This window comes from Trematomus bernacchii, unplaced genomic scaffold, assembly GCF_902827165.1.
Source record: "Trematomus bernacchii unplaced genomic scaffold, fTreBer1.1, whole genome shotgun sequence".
Classification (NCBI taxonomy): Eukaryota; Metazoa; Chordata; class Actinopteri; order Perciformes; family Nototheniidae; genus Trematomus; species Trematomus bernacchii.
In genome coordinates, this window is record NW_022987786.1 from 1344388 (window position 1) to 1371197 (window position 26810).

Sequence of the window (26810 nt, forward strand, 5' to 3'; positions counted from 1 at the left end):
AGAGGGACAGTTGAAGAATCACTAAATAAAACAAGAAATGTAAAGCTGTGAATTAAGGTTTCATATTAGTAATTTACCACAGCATGAAATATTTAGTTTTTTTAGAGAAGGTAAAAACCTGTAAAACTGTGGACCATTTTCTTCAAATAAAGTCATCCCACCCTTTTGGATTGGGGTAACTTAAAATAAAACTGCGCTCTCCTCTCCTGCTTTAAGGTAAGATTGCACAACTGCCACACTTGCCCCTTTCACACCAACGCGGTTCCCGTTCTAGCTCCGTGCTAGTGCTCTTCTGGTTCGGAACCGGTTTTCTTGTCCAGCCCCCATTTTGTTCACACCGCCCAGAGCCCGACTGGTGCTGCCGCTGCTGCGTCATGACGTCACCGTTTACGTCGCTGATTTTCTCCCCAACGGCACTCACAACAACAACAATAGGGGCGTTCACACCAAGTTCTTTTCCCACAATAGTTCATGAGAACTCTTTTAGTTCTGATGAACTAAAGCAGATCGCGTTCACACCGCAATGAGTTCCTGGGGGTGGATTAGGCAAATGAAGCCGCTGACGTCACTTCGTCTTCTTCTGCTTTGGGTTTACTGGCAGGCCGCAAACCATTTCACGGCGTATACTGCCACCCGGAGTCCCCGGCCGGAACTGGGGACTGGCTTCAGTAGAAGCTGCTGGGACTCCCAGCAGCTTCTACTGAAGCCTTCCGAGTAAATCGACAGAACGCCGACACCTCCTCATCTCCACCGCTCCCATGTTTTCTTTTGTGTTGCCATAAGTTAGTCTCTCTGCGTTTGTGCGCTGGGCTAATGCTAATAATGCTAATGCGAGGATAATAAAATGGCGGCTTCACAAAACATTTTGGGAGTTTTACGGGGCGTGGTTTGCATTCCGCCCAGCCAATCAGACATGGGAACCTTTTTCTCCCACGAAAGTCCCTGCTCTCTAGCAGGGACTGAAAAGGGGGTAAAAATGGTTTTGATGAACTAATTTAGTTCAGGGGGCTTTTTTTGTGTAAACGCAAATATATCTGAGTTCTGATGAACTATTGTGGGAAAAGTACTCCGGTGTGAACGCGCCTAATGGGGGACTGCGTTGGGTCGATGATCGTGTTACTTTTAATCATACGGAGCCAGATTAAATTAAATAACGACTTCTCCAACCTTATACTTTTCTTCAGAGTGCCGTGGTTCGTTGTTTATTAATGTGTTTCAGCGGCATTTACCGACCGCTGCAGTGCTGGCTGCTCTTCCACTGGAGTTTATTCTCCCGTTAACTCACACGGCAGTGGCTGCTGTAAAGTATTCACTGTCTGACCAAGCAGCTGGTACATATCCCCAATTCCCCATAAGTGAATGTGTGTCAGTCTGAATTGACGCTGTTTGGCATCACAACCCTGTTATGAAAGTTTCTCTGGTATAAAATGGGTGATGTTAGCATAGCAACCTAAGATAAACTGACTATATTGACTACTTGTTGCTATCCTATTGTGGCATAAGCCGTTTTCGACATGCACATTTTACCGGTATATGTTTCATTATGATTCTACTTGTGATAGTCGGACATGACAACCTGTGCAGCCCATGTATTGATTCCATCCGATAGCTGCTATAATACAAAATAATACGTCTGCCTGCTCTCCACAATGATCAATAACAGCGAACGGATGGTCAAAGTAAGGTACAAATAAAAAGAATCAAACGAAGCCTGGTTAGTGTTGCCTGACTTTATAAAGTGTGTTTTTTAAGAGTGTGGTTGCCTTCTAGTCACTTTGCTCAGCGCTACAGCTTGTTACAACTTGTATTTGCCGTACTCACCACAAACTGTTAGCTCAGGTTAATCTCGCCCCCCTCCGACGTAAGCGTGACATATGCGGTTCTTGCTTCTAGACCGACCATTTTTTGGTGCTTGGTAAGCACCGGTTTTCGGTGCTTAGAGCCTGCGTCGCTGCGGTGTGAACAGGAAAAAACGGTGCTTATCAGGCTCTAGCTCCGAACCGGCCCTGGAACCGCGTTGGTGTGAAAGGGAAAACTCACACTTACCCCTAGATTCCACCGGGTCCGTCTGCGGCGCGTTACGGGCGCGTTACGGGCGCGTTACGGGCGCGTTACGGGTGCGTTACGGGCGCGCCGCGGTGCTCCCGGCGATCGCGGTGCTCCCGGCGATCGCGGCCACTCTAGTCAATGGGTGCTATTCCACCACACGCGGCGCGTTACGGCTCAGAAGCCTCCCAGAAGCGTCCCAGAAGCGTCCCAGAAGCATCCCAGAAGCGTCCCAGAAGCGGCTCGGCGCAGGGCTCCTCTAAAATTAGGATGAATCCTATTTTTGACGCGGCGCAGCCGTAACGTAAAGTCGGGCAGGCAGGAAGTGGAACGTTCAGAGCATATATAGCATATATATATATATATATATATATATATATACACACACAAACTAATTTTGCAGACCCTATCCCTCTGTAGTCTTTCAAGTAGGAGGAGAAATGCCAGCATTGTGTAAATTATATAGAATAATTATGATGATGAATGCATTTTTTTACCACTAAAATACAGCAACACATCTTTGATTCATGTCGTGTATAACTGGAATATTACAGTTATTATTAACTTTGTCTGTACAAAGTAGCCTGTCCAGGAAATATGCCCAAATCAACAAAAACTGCGAGCCGGCAGGCAAGACGTTCCGCTTCTGAATTGCTTCTGAAACGCGCCTGGTAGGGTATGACGCCGGAGGAGGCCGGACCAAGACCGCGGCGCAGCCGTAACGCGGCGCAGCCGTAACGCGGCGCAGACGGACCCGGTGGAATCGAGGGGTTAGGCTGGGCCACACCTCATTACTGATACCAGAATCCTTCGGGATCGCTTTAACGGATTTAGCGTGTCGTCTGAATTGAAACAGCAGTTCATTGAACCTGGTTCTTCAGGAGTTAGTAGAGGTGAGACCTTGCTGATCCAGGTGGATCCGAGCCTGGCAGTAAACTTATATAGACTCAATAGCTCTTGTTAGGTCAATTAGTAGGTCTGAGTAATAGCCAGAATAATGAATTCAGTCCTGCCGACTCCAACAACCTCCATAACAAACAAACCAGGAAGAGTCCGGCTTTACTATCTTCTGTAAAAGTTCTTTGCTAACGTTCCCCTTTAAGCTGCTTTTACACGGGAACGTTTGCGTTTATGCACAGTATGCGCTTTCAAAAAAGTATTCCGTTCACATGCATTCGTTTCATTTAACGTGTCTGTTCAAACGAGACTGCTGGAAACGCTGTAGTCCATATGCCGGGACTGTAAGTGGCGCTGTACTTCCACACGAGACCGCTCGAAAGCGCTGGACACGCTGTAGTACATATGCCGGGACTGTAAGTGGCGCTGTAACTTCCGCCACAAAATACACCAAAAGCAGTGAAGAAGACCCCGGAGCAGCCCCGCAGCAATGTTGCCATGGCTACCCTTCTGTTTATGCCCCGCGGTGGATTTAGCAACATGTAGTAGTTCATGTAATTCTCCATGTCCACTTGTTGCTGATGGTTGTGGTAAAGGAGCTGTAGATTTTGCACTAACATCTGTAGCATGGTCGAGCTGTAGATGTTGTACTAACATCTGTAGCATGGTCAGTAGCAGTAGCACTAGCAGTAGCTACTGACAGTAGCTACTGGCCATGCTACAGCAGTGAGCAGCAGAGGTGGGGAGAGGTGGGGCTATCGTTATTTTTTCAGGAAATATTCGTATAGAGGTGATTACACGGACTCGTTTGACGCCCCAGAGCGTTTCATTTGCAAATCTATCCACCTTGGGACCCGTTATCGTTTGTGGGGTCCGTTTGTTACGGCCTCGTGTAAATAATAGGGCTATACGTAAGAGAAACTATGCAGATACAAGCCGTTTCGTTCTCCTGTAAATGTGGCCTTAGATCTGTCCAGTGTTTCTACTCAGGAAAACACTGCTGTCTTTTTTTAATACACACTTCAGAAAACAATGCTTGGAAGAAGACCAGATGACACTCTGAGCCAATGAGAGTTCATACAAGAGTAGAGACCCAGTGCCCCGACGGATCTAAAGACGCTGCATGTGTTCGGCCTCCAGGGTTGGGTTGTAACGGAATATATGAATCAGAATACAAAAATGAAGTAACTGTATTCAGCTGGCGTTACATTTGAAAAAGGAGTAATCAGATTACAGTTACTTTCGTAAACCTGACGTGAATACATTTTGGAATACTTATTGGAATTATTGGTGGAAAAGTTTCCTCACAAAATGTAATATTCATTACCGGCAGAACTGTGTGCACGGCGCTGCAGCATGTCTGTGAGCGAGAGAGAGAGAATGCAGCGTGTCTGTGAGGCCCCGCCCCCGCACGCAGATGAGAGAGAGATCTCTTTTAAAATGTATTTAGAAACGGAGATGGTTTGATAAAATGTGCAAGATAACGTTTATGTAGCATTTCTTTATTGTCGAAATGATGACATTTCATAACGGGATCAAATCAAAGTGAATGGCCTGCTGCTGCTGAATGCATGGGGCAAGTGACTGGAAAAAGATAAAAAAGTTATGACATCGTTTCAGATAATAATAATAATAAATAATAATGATAATTCATTCTATTTAGGGGCGCCTTTCAAAGCACCCAAGGACACCTTACAATTCAAACATATTCTAAGAAAAGGTTTAAGACAGTACAAAGAATGCAGTCCGGGTGATGTGTTTTATGTGGGGTGCAGATGAGAGGGAGTTGTCCAGAATGACACCAAGATGTTGTGTTTGAGTTTTGCTCTTGATAAGCCATTAAAACAGTAACATACGTGTCTCCTGTTCACCAACACATACCCATCTGTTATGGAAAAAGAAAGTATTCCAAAAGTATACTAAAAGTCATCTGAATTACTCTTTTAAGACACGTAACTGTAACTGTATTCAGATTACTTTCAGAGCCATGTATTCAGTATTCAGGAACTGATTACATTTACAAAGTAACCCTCCCAACCCTGTCGGCCTCTTACCTCGCACAGAGCTGGTCTGACTGGCTGTCTGCAGGCCAGCTCTGGTTCTGGATCTTTCTCCACACTGAGGACAGGAGGGGTCTCCTGATGGAGGTCTCTGCTCCCAGTATGAGGTGATGCACTGTCTGCAGAACCAGTGTCCACAGCTGGTAGAGACTGGATCCTTCAGGACGTCCTGACACAGAGCACAGCTGGACAGCTGCTCCTCCACAGGAACACCACTCTTCCTCTTCCCTCTGTGGAGATGAACACATCCTTTATAGCACTTTACATTAGAGGAGCTGATTCTCACCAAAGGTACAACAAGGTGGCAAATTCTAGTTCAACATTTAAAAAGGTCTTTATCTCTATATAATATATCTTAGTGATCAGGTAGATGCTTAGATTGTGCGCAATGCTTTTGTGTTTTTCCCCTTCGATTCGGAGAAACAAATATTTTTTCGGAGTTTAGGATGGCCGAAGACACTACACTACCCAGAATCCTCAGCTATCGTTTAGGACTACACCATGTGCTCTGTTTGACAAACCCTGTGATTAGTTCTCAAGCTCTGTGATTGGTTGACCTCCAACTGCATTCCATATGAAAAAAAAACGTTTCGTAAAAGATAAAATCATACTTTATTCAGCAGTGCTTGCTTTACTCTTTGAAAGTCATCACATGAATGCATTGTAATAAATGGTTCGTGGATGGAAGTGATCTGATTGATAGGTAAGAGACACATTACTAATCAAATCAAATCAAATCAAAGTTTATTTATAAAGCACATTTAAAAGCGATTTTTGGTCGGGCCAAAGTGCTGTACATGTAATAAATACTACAATCATAAAAACACATTTCTACAATCACAATAAAAGAAAATAAATTACAACAGATATATATAAAAAAAAAAACACAGGGAAAAGTCAGGAGTCGTGCTCCGCTCTGACTAAAAGGCCAGAGAGAAGAAGTGTGTTTTAAGAGTAGATTTAAAAACCCCTAGGGTCTGGGCCGACCTCACATGGAGGGGCAGAGTGTTCCAGAGCCTAGGGCCAGCTGCTGCGAAGGCTGGGTGCCCTCGGGTTTTGAGCCTGGTCTTGGGCACTACCAGCAGCAGCTGGTCAGCAGACCTTAAAGCTCTGGCTGGGGTGTAGCGCTGGAGGAGTTCAGCTATATAGGCCGGAGCCAGCCCATTTAGTGCTTTAAAAACAAATAAAAGGAGTTTAAAATCAATTCGGAACCGAATTGGAAGCCAGTGTAGTGAGGCCAGAATTGGGGTGATGTGGTCACGCTTTTTGTGGCCAGTCAGAAGACGTGCAGCTGCGTTCTGCACTAGCTGCAGGCGTTTAATTGACGCCTGGTCCATACCCACGTACAGAGCGTTGCAGTGGTCCAACCTCGAGGTAACAAAGGCATTAATAACCCTTTCCAGGTCTTTAAATGATAAAAACGACTTGGTCTTGGCCAATAGTCGTATTTTAAAAATGCAGGTTTTGACTACGCTGCTGACCTGCTTATCGAATTTAAAAGCGCTATTGAAGGTCACTCCAAGGTTCGTGACAGAGGGGAGGATATTATTTTTGAGGGATCCCAGAATATCAACCTGAGAGGCTGGAGGTTGGGGTCCAAAAAAGATGACCTCAGACTTGCTCTCATTGAGGTTGAGGACATTTTGGCTCAGCCAGGATTTGATCTCTGCTAAGCAGTCCATCAATAGCTGTAATGAGTTTACATTTGAATTGAGTGGCAGATAGATCTGTACATCGTCGGCGTAGCAGTGGAAGGGGATGTTGTGTTTTGTGAGAATTGAACCTAGGGGCAGTATGTACAGTAGAAAAAGGATGGGGCCCAAAATCGAGCCTTGGGGAACCCCACAGGTAAGAGGGGCTTTGGCAGAGGAGAAGGCACCTAGCTGCACTGAGAAGCTACGGTCTGTCAGGTAGGACCTGAACCATGCAAGGGCAGAGCCTATGATGCCAGCGGACTGTTCAAGCCGTGAGTCGGCGGCTAGGAGCAGATCATTAAAAACTCTTAAAAGGGCTGTTTCAGTGCTGTGCATGGGTTTGAAGCCAGACTGAAACTTTTCATGGATGCCATGCATGGTTAAAAAAGACTGCAGCTGGGCGTAGACTACTCGCTCCAGGGCTTTAGATAAAAAAGGTAGCTTTCTCCAACTGATTCTAAAACATCTCTGAGAAGGCGAGAGGGAATGCTGTCTGAGGTGCAGTTTGTCGGCCGCAGGTGCATGACTACATCCGAGAGAGAAGAGAGGGATACAGGCTCAAAGTGGTCGAGGACAGCAGGGCACAGAAAAGGAGCAGGATCTGGGGTAGCACTAGTGTGGGCTAGCCTAAGAGCAGATACTTTTTCAATAAAAAATGTAAGAAACTTATCACAGAGAGTAGTCAATGGCACAATTGGAGGAACATCACAGGGATTAATGATAGAGTTGAGGACATTAAAAAGAACTTGAGGTTTATGGCTGTTTTTGGAGATTAATAGAGAAATGTGCTCTGTTTTGGCTGCTTTGACTGCCGTCTGGTAGTCAGAAAGGCAAGCACGAAGGATTTCTAAGGAGACATGGAGTTTATCCTTTTTCCATTTTCTCTCTGCACACCTGCAAGCGCGTCTGAGAGCACGAGTACAGTCATTGAGCCACGGCTCTGAGAGAACTTTGGTGCGTCTAAGCGTAAAAGGAGCAACAGAATCCAGTATTAGGGTACATGTCGAGTCAAACATGGAGATAAGCTCATCAGCACTAAAAACACAGTTCACCTCTAATTTACAGATAGGAGAAGCATTAAAAACATCAGAAAACTGTGAGGCAGTCAAGGGGTTAATCGAACGCAGACGACGCGCAGGGGCACGTGATTCGACTCCTGCGGAAGGGATGGAGGTTGTAAACAGAACCGGTAAATGGTCTGAGATACGCGTTGCTGCACATATTTCATCCACAGATACAGACAGTCCAAACGATAATACTAAGTCCAAAGTGTGTCCTTTTTCGTGTGTTGGGCCAGCCACGGACTGAACGAGACCAAAGGAATCAAGGAGATTTAAAAAGTCCCTAACCAGAGGTTTGGACTCGCAACACACATGGACATTGAAGTCTCCGGAGATCAAAACACGATCATATTTCACCATGATCCTGGACAGAAAGTCAGAAAAGTCATTTATGAAATCCTTATTGCACTTTGGCGGACGATACACGACTGCGCAGAGTATAGGCGAGGCCGGGTTCAGTTCAAAAAGCTGCAACTCAAAGCTAGCATAGCTAGTTACAGGGTGAAGCAATCGGCATTGGATGCTAGCTCTAAACACTGATGCTATGCCCCCACCATGGCCGGTGGCACGGGGGGAGCTGAAGAATGTACAGTCAGGAGGAAGAAGTTCAGAGAACGGTGTATACTCGCCAGCGTGGACCCAGGTCTCCGTCAGGAACATCAAATCCAGTTCACGAGAGGTGAAGAAGTCGTTTAGCAGGAACGTTTTGTTTGCTGTCGACCTAGCATTTAGCAAAGCCATGCAAAGTTTTCGATCCGGGCTTGCCGAAGGTGTAGTGTGTCTCAGCTGACGAAGATGTGCGTGTTGAACGCCGCGCGGGCCGGGAGCAGTCAGTCGGGCAGGAGGAGCTGCCAGCGGGCACAGCAGAGTCCGCAGCTCCGGAAAAACAGGGCAAATCCACCGATCCCTCACATGGCGTGCAGCGGGAGGGCCATGACATCCGAGGCGTGGATAAGTCCCAGAAGAAGCCGTCAGGTATGCCTTAAGATGGACCAGTGCACCACCACACTTTCCCCGTCGTCTAAAGCGCTTTCGGCGAGGCAGGATGCAGGGCAACCTGCGCAGGTAGGTGGGAATATCCGACAGTAGAGGGGGGGGGAGGATTTATGGTTGCCAGATGTAGGTTTGGGCAGCAATATCAACTCCAGTGAGGGTCTGAGGTGGAGGAGAGCTTGGCGATCGTAGACGAGCAGAGCAGAGACATTCTGACAAACATAAAACAAAAACAGGATAGCTAAAGGTAGAGAGCTGAGGGAGCGGCGAGCCGACACAGGCGCCATCTTCCCACACACTGGTCACAGCTGTTAAGACCATCTTTTCTGTGTTGCTGTGGGTTTTTTACATCGCTTTTGTGTTACAAATATCAAAACAATAACAGAATATATCCGTCGTAAACTAAACCAGAAACAGCAGTATATTTTATTTTGTTAACACTGTAAACTTGACAGCTTTTTAACCCGCACCTCCTACTGGTTAAAGCACGTTATTACATGTTTAGAGTAATTGCAATGCAGGTAGATTGTGTTGCTTTTTAATGACTGTTTAAAATGCCTTTTTCTTAATGTCTTTCATTTTTGTAAAGCACTTTTGAATGTGTTATATTTTATGAAAACATTTAAATATTAAGAGTATATACAAAATAGGAGGAAAGTAGAAGGTCAATGATAGAAATATAGAATAGAAAATATCAAGAAGATACTGTAAATGGTATCTAGAATAAAACAGTTTAGTGCCGGATGTACAAAGATATTAATAGGAGGCTGTGCAAAACAGACAAACTAATTAGGCTTTATTTAAACATTAAATAATACTTTAGGTTAAGGTCTTCTTTTAAATACATGTAAGCAAAAAGCTTTGGGGGTATCTATATTAAGCCTGACAAAGTACTTAACGTTTAATATATTGCATGGTTTGTTTTGGGATTTGACAATCAACTTTCCTGCAAAGTTAAAGTGGACCTATCATGCTATATTTAAATGATATATTGTAGGGCCATACCTATATAAGGTATATTTATACGTTTCTGTTTTCAAAGTACCAAACAGATCATGCATTTTAGCCATGCCTCATTTCGCTCTATGTGCTGTTTGCTGTCTACGGGTCTGATTCTGCTGACCACGCCCCCCTGCAGGAGAGGGGAGACGTGCTCTGATCAGCTGCTGGGCTGTCAGAAGAGGGGGAGAAAAAGAGATCTCCGTCCTCCGTGTTTTATTATATAGAGTCGTTATTCATTTGTTTTAAAGCTCAATAAATAACAAAGAAGACCTTTGACCGGCACTTTTCAAATTTTGTCCGGAAGATTTAAACTTTAACGGACACCTTGACCGGTGAAAGAAACTGAAACTGAAACTCTGCCGCACGGTCCCCTCGTTCCTTGGAAGAGGTGGAGAGGTGGGTGTTTGTCATCTGCTGGTGGACTAACCGGAGAGAATTACAGTGCTTGCCTCGATGGGGAGGGATTGCATTGAATTAAAGCAGCGGGAGCAAACGCTTGCCTCGGGGAGGGAGAAAGAAAGCCACAGCGGAGAATAAACAGAAGGGTAACCATGGTAACTATGAGCGGGAAGTCGTCTTCGCTGCTTTTGTGGCAGACTACAGCGCCACTTACAGGCCTGGCATATGTACTACAGCGTCTCCAGCGCTTTCGAGCGGCAATGGCCGGCCGTGGCCCAACCCCACATTCCCCTGATAGGTGGAGAGTTGGCCCAATAGCCGTAGCGCCACCGTCCTGACGTCAGGACAGTGTTCAAATCTGGATCAGTTTTTATCAGATCCGTTGCAGCCCCTTTTTTAGAGATTTGGGTATGGAGGAAAATAGAGAGGGTTGTGTTTTCTGACACTTGGTGAGTTCCCTGGAACACCGGGGACACATATTCATGTAGAAAAGACGTACACAAGTGCATTTTGCATGATAGGTCCCCTTTAACTATGTTGAAGCACTTATTTTAACCGATATTATACATATTTATTATACTCTTATAAGATGCATGTAGATAGAATAAGAAATGTGCAGAATATGACAGTTTAATGGTGGAGGTACACACATATTGATAGATCTCTTGTTGAGGAACCTATGACCCAAGTTTGTCATCATTGCATAACTACACCGTAGTTGTGTATATGATATTTCAATAAACCTTTGAAAATCTTGAAATCTTGAAAGGGATGTGCAAAATAGCCATTATATACAGTTTTTGATGAACAATTAGAGAATAACAAGTAATGAATATGCTTTATAGGGATCTGCAGATAACATTTTTGTCTTCTCAAGCACCAACTATCAAATATCTCGCCTGATTGTTTGCACTTGACAATCACCTTCACTGAATTTTACTCAGGTGTAACTAAAGTCTGATTCAAGGGTTGTTTATATTTCACATCATTAATCCAAATCTGTAAAGTAACTAAAATAAATGTAGTAAAAATACCAGGTTAACCTTAAAGAAAGCCCTCAGGATTATAAAAGACCCCCATCACCCCGGCCACAAACTGTTCTGTCCGGTACCGCAGCATCCGGACTAAAACCACCAGACTGAGGGTCAGCTTCATCCCACAGGCCAGAAGACTATCAAACACCTGAACTTTGAAACAACATCCATAACATTCATCTGGCTGCTACTTAGAAATTATTTATCTAATATATCATATTCCAATCACTTGTATATAGACTCTTATTGCACTATTTTACTTTTTACTATTTTTCTTTTTGTATTTACTTGCACCATTTTTTTCTGTGTATCTGTTTTATTGTGTTGCACTGTTGGAGGAGCCTGTGAACTAAAGGGGGGAGGGGGGGGGGGTAGGACACGTTCAAGTCTTGATTTGGATAGTGTGCCGTCAATGGGTTTCATTCCATTTCAAAGTGCTGTTTGATGCGGTGTAAACTTCGCGCACTGCCACTCCAACATCCAATCACAGAGCTTGAGAACTAATCACAGGGTTTGTCAAACAAAGCACATGGTGTAGTCCTAAACGATAGCTGGGGATTCTGGGTAGTGTAGTGTCTTCTGCCATCCTAAACTCCGAAAAAATATTTGTTTCTCCGAATCAAAGGGGAAAAACACAAAAGCATTGCACACAATTTAAACCAATCAATGTTGTGTAATTAACAAGGATAATCTGGTGTTTTTGAGTTGATGAGTAGTGGAGATATCACTGTCAAATCAATCGACAGTAAGGAGAATAGTCAAATACCGCCGCCGATGGGAATACATTGCAATCAGTTGAAAGCTCTTTGCGTCCGTTTATGAAGCTGAAGGAGCCTCGGCGCTTCCCAACTGCACGCCACTGGACCCTGACCAAGCGTCGCTCCTGGACGTTTAGGGAGCGAGAGTGTGTTGATGAGACCGTTTTGATTAAAGCTAGGCTAACATTGTAGCTGCTCCATCAACACTCAGAATGACTTCATGAAGTCATAAGTACAGCAGTGACTATATTGTACATAGGGCTGCCCTCGACTTAAGATTTTTCTAGTCGACCAATAGTCGCCAATAAAGGCGTTTAGTCGAATAATCGTCGCACGTTTATGATCAGAGTTGGGTGTAACGCGTTACAAAGTTACAAAGTTACTAAGTTACTAAGTTACAAAGTTACTAAGTTACTAAGTTACAAAGTTACAAAGTTACTAAGTTACAAAGTTACTAAGTTACAAAGTTACTAAGTTACAAAGTAACGCGTTACTGTAATAATATTACTTTTGTCGGTAACGGAGTAGTGTAACGCGTTACTTTTATAATTCAGTAATCACACTACAGTTACTAACATTGCCCGACACGCGTTACTTCATTACTTTTATCAAATCAGTAATCACACTACAGTTAGCCTACTAACATAAATAATTAGGCTACTAGATTCTCCCTTTGACAGACAAGAGGGATTTCCGCCGCAGGTTTATATTTACGTAACATTTGCGCGACTTGCGCGTCCACATGCAGTGCATAAACATGGCTGAGACAGCGATAACTTTCGAGTGGAGGAGGAGGTATGCCCATTATTTTGAGTTCGTCTGAAGAAAGGACAGGAATGTGACGGTGAGGTGCAAACTGTGTCCAGGCCAGAGGCTTTTATCCACTGCTGCAAACACAACGTCAAACCTCAACAAGCACCTGCAAAGACAACATGCTAACGTGAAGCTAATAGCTAAGGAGGACCCCCGAACCCAGAGTGAGGATGTTGAGTGTGCGCCGCCGCAGACTCCGAAGCAGCACAAATTTGAATTTGGACCGGTATCCAAAGCAGAGATGGACAGGCTTGTAGCATCCTTTATAGTAGAGGAAATGTTTACAGGCAGATCATGCAAACATCGCTGCAACAACCCGCTGCTGCAGATACACAACATCAGGACGATACGTCCCCTCCTGACCCAGAAAGCGACGCAACTTCTGGTCCAGGCTCTCGTCATCTCACGCCTAGACTACTGCAACTCCCTCCTGGCTGGTCTACCTGCATGTGCCATCCGACCTCTGCAGCTCATCCAGAATGCAGCGGCTCGTCTGGTCTTCAACCTTCCTAAATTCTCCCACACCACACCGCTCCTCCGCTCCCTTCACTGGCTTCCAGTACATTACATTACATTACATGTCATTTGTTAGACGCTTTTATCCAAAGCGACTTACATACATTCAGTACTGTGGACAATCCCCACAGGAGCAATTTGGGGTGAAGTGTCTCAGGGACACAACGACATGCTGTGGGACTCGAACTTCCTATCCCCTGATTCCAAGTTCAGCGCACTATCCCACTGAGCCACAGCCAGTAACGGCTAGAATCCACTTCAAGACACTGGTACACTGGTACTTGCGTACCATGCTGTGAATGGATCTGGCCCTTCCTACATCCAGGACATGGTTAAACTGTACACCCCAGCACGTGCACTCCGCTCTGCATCGGCCAAACGGCTCGCTGCACCAGCACTGCGAGGGGGACCCAAGTTCCCATCTGCAAAAACACGTGGGTTTGCTATCCTGGCTCCAAAATGGTGGAATGAGCTCCCCATTGACATCAGGACAGCAGAAAGCTTACACATCTTCCGGAGCAGACTGAAAACTCAACTCTTTCGACTCCACTTCGAGCGATAGAAGCACTAACAAAGAATTGCTAACAGAGCACTTATATACTAATAAAGGACTGGCTTATCTAAAGCTAGTTGAGTAGCACTTGAAATGTTTTGGCTCTATGAAACCTGATGTACTTATATGATTCTGTTTTCTTCAAGTTTGTATCTTGTTGGTCGAATGCACTTGTTGTAAGTCTCTTTGCATAAAAGCGTCAGCTAAATGCAACGTAATGTAATGTAATGCAGTCTGCGTGATCTGCCTGTAGGGAGGGGCGGCCCTGCGAGTAACGAGTAAAGTAACGAGTAAAGTAACGCGTTTATGTAGAGAGTAACGAATTAAAGTAATATATTACTTATTTTTTAAGTAATAAGTAATATATATATATATATATTACTTTTTTTGAGTAACGACCCCATCTCTGTTTATGATATATTATGATATATTATATAAATATTTTCTTTTTTTTTAAATGTTTAATGGTTTCAGTTTCAAAGGCTGATAAAGAGCGTTATTATAACAGCATGGCACGTTGTGCTTCACATAACATGTAAAATAAAACTGTAATAATGAACCTTGAAATATAAATGTAATAGAAAGCGCATGAGAGTCAAAGCTCACGGACGCAGCGGTTCGAACAGCAGAAGCTCCAGTAAGGATTATGTGTGTGTGTGTGTGTGTGTGTGTGTGTGTGTGTGTGTGTGTGTGTGTGTCCGAACATTTAGCTATTATTCATATCTGAATATAACAACCCAATAAATACTACAGAGGAAACGGAAACACTGAAAATATGAGCGTCGGCAAAAAGCCCTCATCTTGAAATTAAAGCTTTATAGTTTTCTGAGGTCAGAATGATTATATATTATAGGTCTATATATGTTGATACTTGCTGCCTGACTTGCTGTTTTCCTCCGAGTCTGAGAAAGTAACTCACGTTGCGGGATAATGAAGCTCTGTGTTGTTAAGAAGCCGGCATTCAGGAAGCTGCGCTCTGATGGCGTGGAAATAGAGGAGACTTGTTGTCGTCGTAGTCTGCATGTCACCTTGTGGGACTCGTCCTTTACTCGCTCAGAAAGATCCACACTTTAGATGTCCTGCCCGACCAAATTAACTTAATGACCAGGCTCCACTCTGAATGAAGTCTGAGGGTTTCCGGCTGACGCATATGGAGCTATAATTCTTTCTTTTTTTTTTAACTAATCGACTAACGAAAAATGGCTCGATTAAGACTTAATTAGTCGACTAGTGATTAATCGACTATTTGGGGGCAGCCTTAATTGTTAGTACCATAGACAGTCTCTGGTTTAAACAGGTATCTGCGAAGATTAGTCAACTAATCGCCTGAAATTACAACTATTGGAGCGACTACAATAATCTTTAGTCGTGGGCAGCCCTACACATGATAATAAAGAACAGTTTAGATCAGGGGTGTCAAACTCAAGGCCCGGGGGCCAAATCCGGCCCGCGACTTCATTTTATGTGGCCCCACAAGAGCTTGCAAAGAATATAATATGTTTATTATACGGTTACATGCTACTTTACAGAAGCACGTTGCCCATAAACGACATGTCCCACAATGCATCTCAAATTTGACTTTTTCTCAGAATTTGACTTTTTTTGTCCAAATATGCCTTTTTTCTTAGAATTAGCCTTTTTCTCATAAATAGATTTTTTTTTCAAAATGTCACTTCTCTTTTTCAAAATGTCACAATCAATGTTTTTCCAGAATGTGGCTTTTCTTATAAAATCATATTGTGACATTCTTACTGAAGAGACTTGCAATTATTTGCTCTAGACTTCTGCTTTCAGACGTAGTTAATTATGAAGTTATATTAATTAATGATATAGTCTTAAAGTTACAACCGGCCCTTTGAGTGCAACCATAATGCTGATGTGGCCCGTGGTGAAATTGAGTTTGACACCCCTGGTTTAGATGATCAGGTTATATAAAAACTGAATCCTCTTCAGGTCAGGTTACTGTAGAAACTCTTACTTTGTGTCTGAGGGTCCAGGTTCATCTCTGAAGTCTGGAGGGTCCTCTTTAGACCGCTCACTCTTTAGAGACAGGCAGCTGGAGACTGGAGATGTGTCCTCTTTCTCTTCTTTAAAATCACTCATCTTCTCCAGTCTGAGAGGTAACACACACACACACACACACACACACACACACACACACACACACACACACACACACACACACACACACACACACACACACACACACACACACACACACACACACACACACACACACACACACACACACACACACACACACTTGTTTCAATCATAAAATGATAAACTTGGTTAAAAGTTCAAACACATTAAATGAGTCAGACTTCAGACAGGCCGCTCTCCTGTCACATGTTATGAAACTCTGAAGGCTCAAAAACCAGGAAATAAAAAAAGTTCACAACATTTGAAGAGTTCTCATTGGACTCTAGGAAATATATATATTTATGACACATTATGTTCTGACATCCAGTATAACAGAGTAAATAGTGTGTTAAAAAGCAGATCCTGGTGTTAACACTCACCCTGTTGTTCTCCTGCTCTGTCGAAGTGTAAAATGGCATCTGGCAGTCTGACTTCCTATTTCCTTATCTGCAGCTCCTCCCTTTGTTTCATAACCAGCTGAACAGATTTAACCCTTTAAGGAACCTTCCCTGGTGGTAGTTGATCTATTATGTCAATAATGAGTTTAGTATCTAAAGTATCTAAATCTCTGAGGTACCCCGAACTTAAAATGAACAATAAAGGTTAACTCTAATTCTAGGTTTGTTTAGGATATTGGTTTAGCAAACTCTATAAACAAGTTAAGACCTGCAGCCAACACAATGACACACAGGACCACAACTTAGGAACATGGAAAATAATTGTGTATTCTTATATCAAAACATATAGATCAGAGAAAATACAATTACTCACAGAATGTATGAAATAAAAATAAAATGTATTGAAATGTTTCTGATAAAGGAAGAATAAAATGCTTTCAAAATGAATCACAGATCTGTTTACAATGTTCAAAATAAAACTAACCCGTCCCTACCTTCCTGTGGATCAACATCCACATATCATCCATAGGAGACACAACATCCACATATCATCCATAGGAGACATATCATCCACATATCATCCATAGGAGACACAACATCCACATATCATCCATAGGAGACACAACATCCACATATCATCCATAGGAGACACAACATCCACATATCATCCATAAGAGACACAACATCCACATATCATCCATAGGAGACACAACATCCACATATCATCCATAGGAGACACAACATCCACATATCATCCATAGGAGACACAACATCCACATATCATCCATAGGAGACACAACATCCACATATCATCCATAGGAGACACAACATCCACATATCATCCATAGGAGACACATCATCCACATATCATCCATAGGAGACACAACATCCACATATCATCCATAGGAGACACAACATCCACATATCATCCATAGGAGACACATCATCCACATATCATCCATAGGAGACATATCATCCACATATCATCCATAGGAGACGACACAACATCCACATATCATCCATAGGAGACACAACATCCACATATCATCCATAGGAGACACAACATCCACATATCATCCATAGGAGACACAACATCCACATATCATCCATAGGAGACACAACATCCACATATCATCCATAGGAGACACAACATCCACATATCATCCATAGGAGACACAACATCCACATATCATCCATAGGAGACACAACATCCACATATCATCCATAGGAGACACATCATCCACATATCATCCATAGGAGACACAACATCCACATATCATCCATAGGAGACACAACATCCACATATCATCCATAGGAGACACATCATCCACATATCATCCATAGGAGACATATCATCCACATATCATCCATAGGAGACGACACAACATCCACATATCATCCATAGGAGACCACACAACATCCACATATCATCCATAGGAGACCACACAACATCCACATATCATCCATAGGAGACACAACATCCACATATCATCCATAGGAGACAACACAACATCCACATATCATCCATAGGAGACACAACATCCACATATCATCCATAGGAGACACAACATCCACATATCATCCATAGGAGACACAACATCCACATATCATCCATAGGAGACACAACATCCACATATCATCCATAGGAGACGACACAACATCCACATATCATCCATAGGAGACGACACAACATCCAAATATCATCCATAGGAGACACAACATCCACATATCATCCATAGGAGACACAACATCCACATATCATCCATAGGAGACACATCATCCACATATCATCCATAGGAGACATATCATCCACATATCATCCATAGGAGACGACACAACATCCACATATCATCCATAGGAGACACAACATCCACATATCATCCATAGGAGACATATCATCCACATATCATCCATAGGAGACGACACAACATCCACATATCATCCATAGGAGACACAACATCCACATATCATCCATAGGAGACACAACATCCACATATCATCCATAGGAGACACAACATTCACATATCATCCATAGGAGACACAACATCCACATATCATCCATAGGAGACACAACATCCACATATCATCCATAGGAGACGACACAACATCCACATATCATCCATAAGAGACACAACATCCACATATCATCCATAGGAGACACAACATCCACATATCATCCATAGGAGACACAACATCCACATATCATCCATAGGAGACACAACATCCACATATCCTCCATAGGAGACGACACAACATCCACATATCATCCATAGGAGACACATCATCCACATATCATCCATAGGAGACGACACATCATCCACATATCATCCATAGGAGACACAACATCCACATATCATCCATAGGAGACACAACATCCACATATCATCCATAGGAGACGACACATCATCCACATATCATCCATAGGAGACACAACATCCACATATCATCCATAGGAGACGTCAATTCCAGGTTTTTAGAAAATAAGGAATCTGGTTTTGAGGAGTTGTTACCTGACGCTGCGCTGCAGGTCGTGATTCTCTCCGTCCGGGTCGCACATCACGGCGCTGACCAGCTGGCGGTCGGCCCACAGACAGGCGCTGACCTCCGCCAGAGACGCCTGCAGGGTGACTTTCACATTTCAGATGTCACACCAACAACCACCTCACGGGGCGCCATATAGCTCACCTGGTAGGTAAAGGGACTCAGTTCCCATGCGGAGGACCCAGGTCGAATCCGGCCTGGGACCATGTAGTCCCCTCTATCTCCCCCTTTCAACACTGTCCTCTCCAATAAAGACTAATCTGGCCCAAAAAAAACATCTCACATATTTATCTATAAATACAATGAGCATTGTTTTATTTCAGAGCATTTCATTTTACATCTTGAGCCAATCTAATTATATTTGACTTGTATTTAGTTAACTCCTGCATATACTTATATTACAATATATCCTTTCTACTCTGTTTCTTCTTGCACTATTTGTATTGTTCTTTAAAATGAGTTTTATTGTCTTATGTCTCATTACGTACCTGCAGCTCCAGGTGAGAGAGGGGCGAGCGCAGCAGCAGGTAGACCACGATGTGATGTCTCTGAGGAAGACCTCTGGAGAGAAGGGCGGGAAACACCGACTGACACACAGAGAGGCAAACAGGTGTATATCAGTATGTAGTGTCTCTACTTTAAAGAGTCCTCTCCTGCTGATGTTCAGGTGTATATCAGTATGTAGTGTCTCTACTTTAAAGAGTCCTCTCCTGCTGATGTTCAGGTGTATATCAGTGTGTAGAGTCTCTACTTTAAAGAGTCCTCTCCTGCTGATGTTCAGGTATATATCAGTATGTAGTGTCTCTACTTTAAAGAGTCCTCTCCTGCTGATGTTCAGGTGTATATCAGTATGTGGTGTCTCTACTTTAAAGAGTCCTCTCCTGCTGGTGTTCAGGTGTATATCAGTATGTAGTGTCTCTACTTTAAAGAGTCCTCTCCTGCTGATGTTCAGGTGTATATCAGTATGTAGTGTCTCTACTTTAAAGAGTCCTCTCCTGCTGATGTTCAGGTGTATATCAGTATGTAGTGTCTCTACTTTAAAGAGTCCTCTCCTGCTGATGTTCAGGTGTATATCAGTATGTAGTGTCTCTACTTTAAAGAGTCCTCTCCTGCTGATGTTCAGGTGTATATCAGTATGTAGAGTCTCTACTTTAAAGAGTCCTCTCCTGCTGATGTTCAGGTATATCAGTATGTAGTGTCTCTACTTTAAAGAGTCCTCTCCTGCTGATGTTCAGGTGTATATCAGTATGTGGTGTCTCTACTTTAAAGAGTCCTCTCCTGCTTGTGTTCAGGTGTATATCAGTATGTAGTGTCTCTACTTTAAAGAGTCCTCTCCTGCTGATGTTCAGGTGTATATCAGTATGTAGTGTCTCTACTTTAAAGAGTCCTCTCCTGCTGATGTTCAGGTGTATATCAGTATGTAGTGTCTCTACTTTAAAGAGTCCTCTCCTGCTGATGTTCAGGTGTATATCAGTGTGTAGTGTCTCTACTTTAAAGAGTCCTCTCCTGCTGATGTTCAGGTGTATATCAGTATGTAGTGTCTCTACTTTAAAGAGTCCTCTCCTGCTGATGTTCAGGTGTATATCAGTATGTAGTGTCTCTACTTTAAAGAGTCCTCTCCTGCTGATGTTCAGGTGTATATCAGTATGTAGTGTCTCTACTTTAAAGAGTCCTCTCCTGCTGATGTTCAGGTGTATATCAGTATGTAGTGTCTCTACTTTAAAGAGTCCTCTCCTGCTGATGTTCAGGTGTATATCAGTATGTAGTGCCTCTACTTTAAAGAGTCCTCTCCTGCTGATGTTCAGGTGTATATCAGTATGTAGTGCCTCTACTTTAAAGAGTCCTCTCCTGCTGATGTTCAGGTGTATATCAGTATGTAGTGTCTCTACTTTAAAGAGTCCTCTCCTGCTGATGTTCAGGTCAGTGGCGGAGCCAGGACATTTTCAGTGGGGTGGCCAGGATGGAACCAGTGATCCTTTTGGGGTGGCATTGAAATCACTATTATATGAACATAAAAATACATCCCACTATAAAATAAGGGGTTATTTAAGGCACCTACAACACACCTCTACATTATTTGGGATTAAGTGGTGGAATAGATCAAATAATATTCAGTATATCTAACTATTTTTTTTGTATTCCCGCAGGCAAAGTATCAACGAAGCTTACATTATACAAATGTAATGCAATATACAGACTGTTTAGCTTCTGGTGATCAGCAGCCCTATGAGCTCATTCTCTCAGTGTATCATCAGGAATACAGAGACACACACACATCATTTAAATAAGAGTTTTAAAATTAAATTATTGGTTAAGAATAAACATCTTAAAGTAAATAACAATAAACAATAGCCCTTAACCCTGTAAGGCCCCCGGTTGTAATTTTACAACATTACTTTAAGCTATCCTAAAAAAGTCAGTAAATGTTTTGGTTTTTTAAAAGACTACATTTACAAAGTCAAACAGTCCTTTTGTTCCGCCTCACAATGCTATTGGGTAGTAAATGTGTTTATAGGTCCGGCCCTCTGGCCATACACGCCAGGGATTTTGGGCCCCATGAAAAGATATCACATTGGGCCCCACCACCAGGCCCAGGCCACGCCAACCAAGCACAATCACTGTAACCACACCTCCTGAACCCAACCCACTCATTCATGCTTTAAATAACTCTACCTGTACAGGCTTGCATCTATCTTGTAGTCCAATACTAACCGCACAATATTTACTGACACTGAGCGGTGAAAATATAACACTGTGCAGACGTGCAACATTCTGCTGCAGTAGAATTCACTATTTGATATAAGACTAACATTCCTGACAATAGATCTCAATAGTAATCTTTTATGGTGTAAACGCATTTTTGAAAATTACATTTTTGAATGGAACATTCTCAACATGAATGCATAAATCCAAATAAATATAACTTAAATATGTGGAAAAATACTGTGTTTGAAATGAGATGTTAGCTTTTTGTTTTGATATATATATATATATATATATATATATATATATTGTATTCCAGTCTCCCTTCAGATATGTTAAGTGGCATGGCATTCAACACAATGCTGCTCACCTCCTTCAGTTGGGAGAAAAGCTGGTTCAGGTTCAGCCTTATGGGGGGACAGGGCTGCTGAGCCTACACTGTAAAAAAAGATCGTAATTTTACAGGAAATAACTGTAAATTTTTATAGTAATTATCATGTTTTTTTAAATAACTTGCAAAATCCTGTAAAATGACAGATATTAACTATAAATTAACAACCCAAAACATTATTTTAAGTATTTTGACAATAACAACAAATAACGATTATTTCATTTTTTTTTACAGTAAATTTACTATATAATATTTACAGTATTTTTGCACTTTCAGAAAATACATGCAGATGTACGTAAAATAAAAAGTATTATCTGTAATTAAATATGTAACTCGTAATATAAAAGTGTATTACTATTATAAGACTTTAAGATATTTCTTTGTAATTTTAAGGTAAACATAAAACTGTAAAAAAAAGCGTCAAACAAAAAAAATGTAAAGTAAAACATTTTTACATAAATCATTTTCTCAATATTCGATTGAATCCACCACAAACACAAAATATCCAATGTTGAAACAAAAGTAAATAAATATGTTTTCATTAAATTCCTAACTTACTATATTGTAAACATCTACAGTTGACAATATCATTAAAAAAAATAAAAATCTTAGAAAGTGGAGAAATCTCTGCAGGGAGGACCCAGGTTTAAAACACACACTGTTATTTACTCAACAATAAGTCACAGTTATCCTTGTTTTATTTATGTGTTCTGTTGCTGTGTTTTTTTTCCCATTGGTCAATATACAGTAATAAGCCTTAGTCTTTCATGCAGTATAATGTGCATGGTTTTCGGATTCTGGCCGACAGCCAGAGCTACGGCACTTGAATTGGAATTCAGCCATAACACGGCAGACAAGTCAGGCATGTTTGGAATGAGTCCACAACACTCCTGATTGGTTAATATAAACGTCATCGAAGAAACCTGCCAATGAGAACTGCCCGCGCCTGTTGTTCACATTTGAAACATTCACGTCAGTTAGAGCGGGTCTCCTCCTGCGGACGGAGCTACAGCTGTCTGCCCCTTTCACACCGGCGCTTTTCCAGCTCCGGCTCGGAGCTGCAGGAGTTTATGGATTAATGGATTAATATCGGGATCGTTTTACATCTACACGTTAAATATGAGCATCGGGACGTCAACAAAGAACAGAAGACTTGAGATCTGGTGAGTCCTGCAACTGTAATGGAGTTAAACATGTATTTAGATAATCCTTAGTTTGTGAATGTTTTATTTTTTATTTAAGGTTACGTTTCTTCTTCTAGTTAGCTGAGTTTGCATCATTAATAGGTTGTTAAATGTTAAGAAGCCCTGAGATGCTGTTTCTTGCAAGATGTTGCGCCCAAACCTGGTTTAACAAGGTGGCTGCTAACGTTAGCTTACAGCTTACAGGGTTCCCGCGGGGTCTTAAAAAGTCTTAAAAAGTCTTAAATTTGATCATCTGAATTGAAGGCCTTAAAAAGGTCTTAAATATGACCAAAAAAATAAGAAAGGTCTTAAATATGATTTAGAAGGTCTTAAAAATGATGGGATTTGAAAGGTACTTCTGTGTTGCGATCGCGTCTAAAATGTGTTTTGGGGGAAATGTCCGGGCTGCGAAGTAACGGTAATAGCCTTTCAGTTCCCCCCAACAATTTGTATTGAAATAAATCAACATGGAACCAGTAATCACTAACTTTGTTTCCCCCGGCCCCTTAACGGAGAACACCCAGCTAGTAACCTAGCAACCAAGCTTCAGCTAGCGGCAGTCAGAAACTCATGTCTCTTCGAATCTACTTACAAATAAATATGGGGAAGTGTAAGTTCAACCGTATTTGGTTGGAAAACATCGAATTTAGTGCTTGGTTGAAACCAGTGGAGGGGAACGTGTTTGAAGCCTGCTGCACCCTTTGCAAAAGAAATTAGCGTTTGTTTGGCTAATGTAGCGTTAGCTAGTGCAGCGTTAGCTAGTCCAGCAGCTCCCGCAACAACACCGTTGGACCTCCGGGCGACGTTTGGGTCTACGTCAACCCTAAAAGCGGAGGTGCTGTAGTGTATACGCTAAATACCGTAGTTAAACACCAATCATACAACAGCAACGATGAAAGATTGTAGCCAAGGCAGCAGAGCTCTGAATATAGCTCTTGTTACTCACTCTCTCTCTCTCTCTCTCTCTCTCTCTCTCTCTCTCTCTCACACACACACACACACACACACACACACACACACACACACACACACACACACACACACACACACACACACACACACACACACACACACACACACACACACACACACACACACACACACACACACACACACACACTGCTCGATTATGGCAAAAATCATAATCACGATTATTTTGGTCAATAATTGATATCACGATTATTAAATAAGATTATTCATTGACTTTGAAAACATCCATTTATTGAACTTTAAAACAAATAATAATTTGAACAGTATCTTTTTAACTGTTGATTACCCTGAACGTATAATTCAACTGAAAAACCAATACAAAAATTAATTAAATGATATATTTAAATAAATAATATCAAAATAATAAATACCAATAAACAAGATCAACAAATATTTTGGAGCGCACTTCCACAAGCTACTAAACATATATAAATATGATAAATAAAAATAAATTAGACTAAAATTAATTAGATCAAATATGTCGTAGTGCACTGTCACAACCTAGCAAAGCTAAATAATAGTTTTTTTCGATTATGTTGTTTTTGTAATTGTGGCAGGCCAAAATCGTAATTGCGATTAAAATACGATTAATTGCACAGCCCTAACACACACACAAGCACACACAGAGACACATACACACTTTTTGGCTAACACAGTTCTGTACTGTTATGCTGTTATGTTCAGTCATTGTTCTTATGTTGAACATGAATACATTTGATTTGTAAGTAATTATGGGACGTATTTCTTCTTTCATAGCAATTTTCCTTCATACTTTCTTGCCGTGAAATAGGTCTTAAATTCTATTCGAAGTGGTCTTAAAAAGGTCTTAAAAAGTCTTAAATTTGAGTTGGCGAAACCTGCAGGAACCCTGGCTTATTGCAGTGCTGCCGCTCGTCTCCAACACGGGAGAATTACACATAAACATGCAGCGGGGTGTCACAGTGTTGTCGCCAAGTTTAATGTAAAGTTTCACAGCTTTCTTACAGCGGAATCCAGTTTGTTAATGTGCAGTAGCCAACAGCTAGCATAGCATAAACAGCTAACCGCTAACGTTCGGCTAACTTGCTAGTTAGCTCTGCTCTATATATTACAAGCTAACATGACTAGCTAATGTCACACTGTGTGAACTAAAATACTTGTTGTATTACTACATCATACATGCTTGGTCCAAATCACTGCTAAAATTAATTATTTTTGAAAATGTATAGTAAATAAACACTCAGCCATGCATGAAATAACATAGCAAAAGAATACGGGAAGTGTAGTGATACAAACATGATTTGTATTCAAAAAGTAAGAAAGTAAAAATTAGAATCAACCAAGCATATCTTCCCCCTCGAAATCCCAGTTGTACTTCGCTAACATGGACTAGGTCATGTTAGACAAGCAATCCAGTGGTTAGTTTTAGGGTAAGCTCCATTGTTTTTTTTGTTTTTTATTCACTTTAAGAGAAAGGGATTTCAGAAACAAGTATCACAAGTTTGGCTCGAGGTAAAATTAACAAAAGCTAACTGTTGTTAGACTATGTTCCCCCCTTCTAAACTTATGAAATAATCAATGCCCTTGGGATGCTCTCAATTGTGTGTGTGTGTGTGTGTGTGTGTGTGTGTGTGTGTGTGTGTGTGTGTGTGTGTGTGTGTGTGTGTGTGTGTGTGTGTGTGTGTGTGTGTGTGTGTGTGTGTGTGTGTGGGGGGGGTCCATCATACAAGATTTAGGGGATCTATTGGCAGCTGCTGATAATAACATCCATCATTATGGTTTACTAATAGTTATCACTTCACTTCCTCCTCCAGCACCTGGACACAGCAGGAACCTACGCCAGGATCCTGTTTGTGGACTTCAGCTCTGCCTTCAACACCATCATCCCAGCTCTGCTGCAGGACAAGCTCTCCCAGCTGCAGGTGGATCACAGACAGGAAGCAGCACGTGAGGCTGGGGAAACACGTCTCTGACCATCAGCACCGGTTCCCCTCAAGGCTGCGTTCTTTCCCCTCTGCTCTTCTCCCTGTACACCAACAGCTGCACCTCCAGTCACCAGTCTGTCAAGCTCCTGAAGTTCAGACGACACCACGCTCATCGGACTCATCTCTGGTGGGGACGAGTCTGCCTACAGGTGGGAGATGGACCATCTGGTGACCTGGTGTGGGGAAAACCACCTGGAGCTCAACGCTCTCAAGACAGTGGAGATGGTTGTGGACTTTAGGAAGAACGCAGCCCCGCCCGCCCCCATCACTCTGTGTGGCTCACCATCACTCTGTGACTCCCCATCACTCTGTGTGACTCCCCATCACTCTGTATGACTCCCCATCACTCTGTGTGACTCCCCAGTCACTGCTGTGGAGTCTTTCCGCTTCCTGGGCACCATCATCGCCCAGGACCTCAAATGGGAGCAGAACAGCAGCTCCCTCATCAAAAAAGCCCAGCCCATGTCTTCCATTTTTGTAAAGCACTTTGAATTACCTTGTGTTGAAAGGTGCTATATAAATAAACTTGCCTTGCCTTGCCTTGCCTAGCAGAAGATGTTCTTCCTGAGGCAGCTGAAGAAATTCAACCTGCCAAAGACGATGATGGTGAACTTCTACACCTCCATCATGGAGTCCATCCTCACCTCCTCCATCACCATCTGGTACGCTGC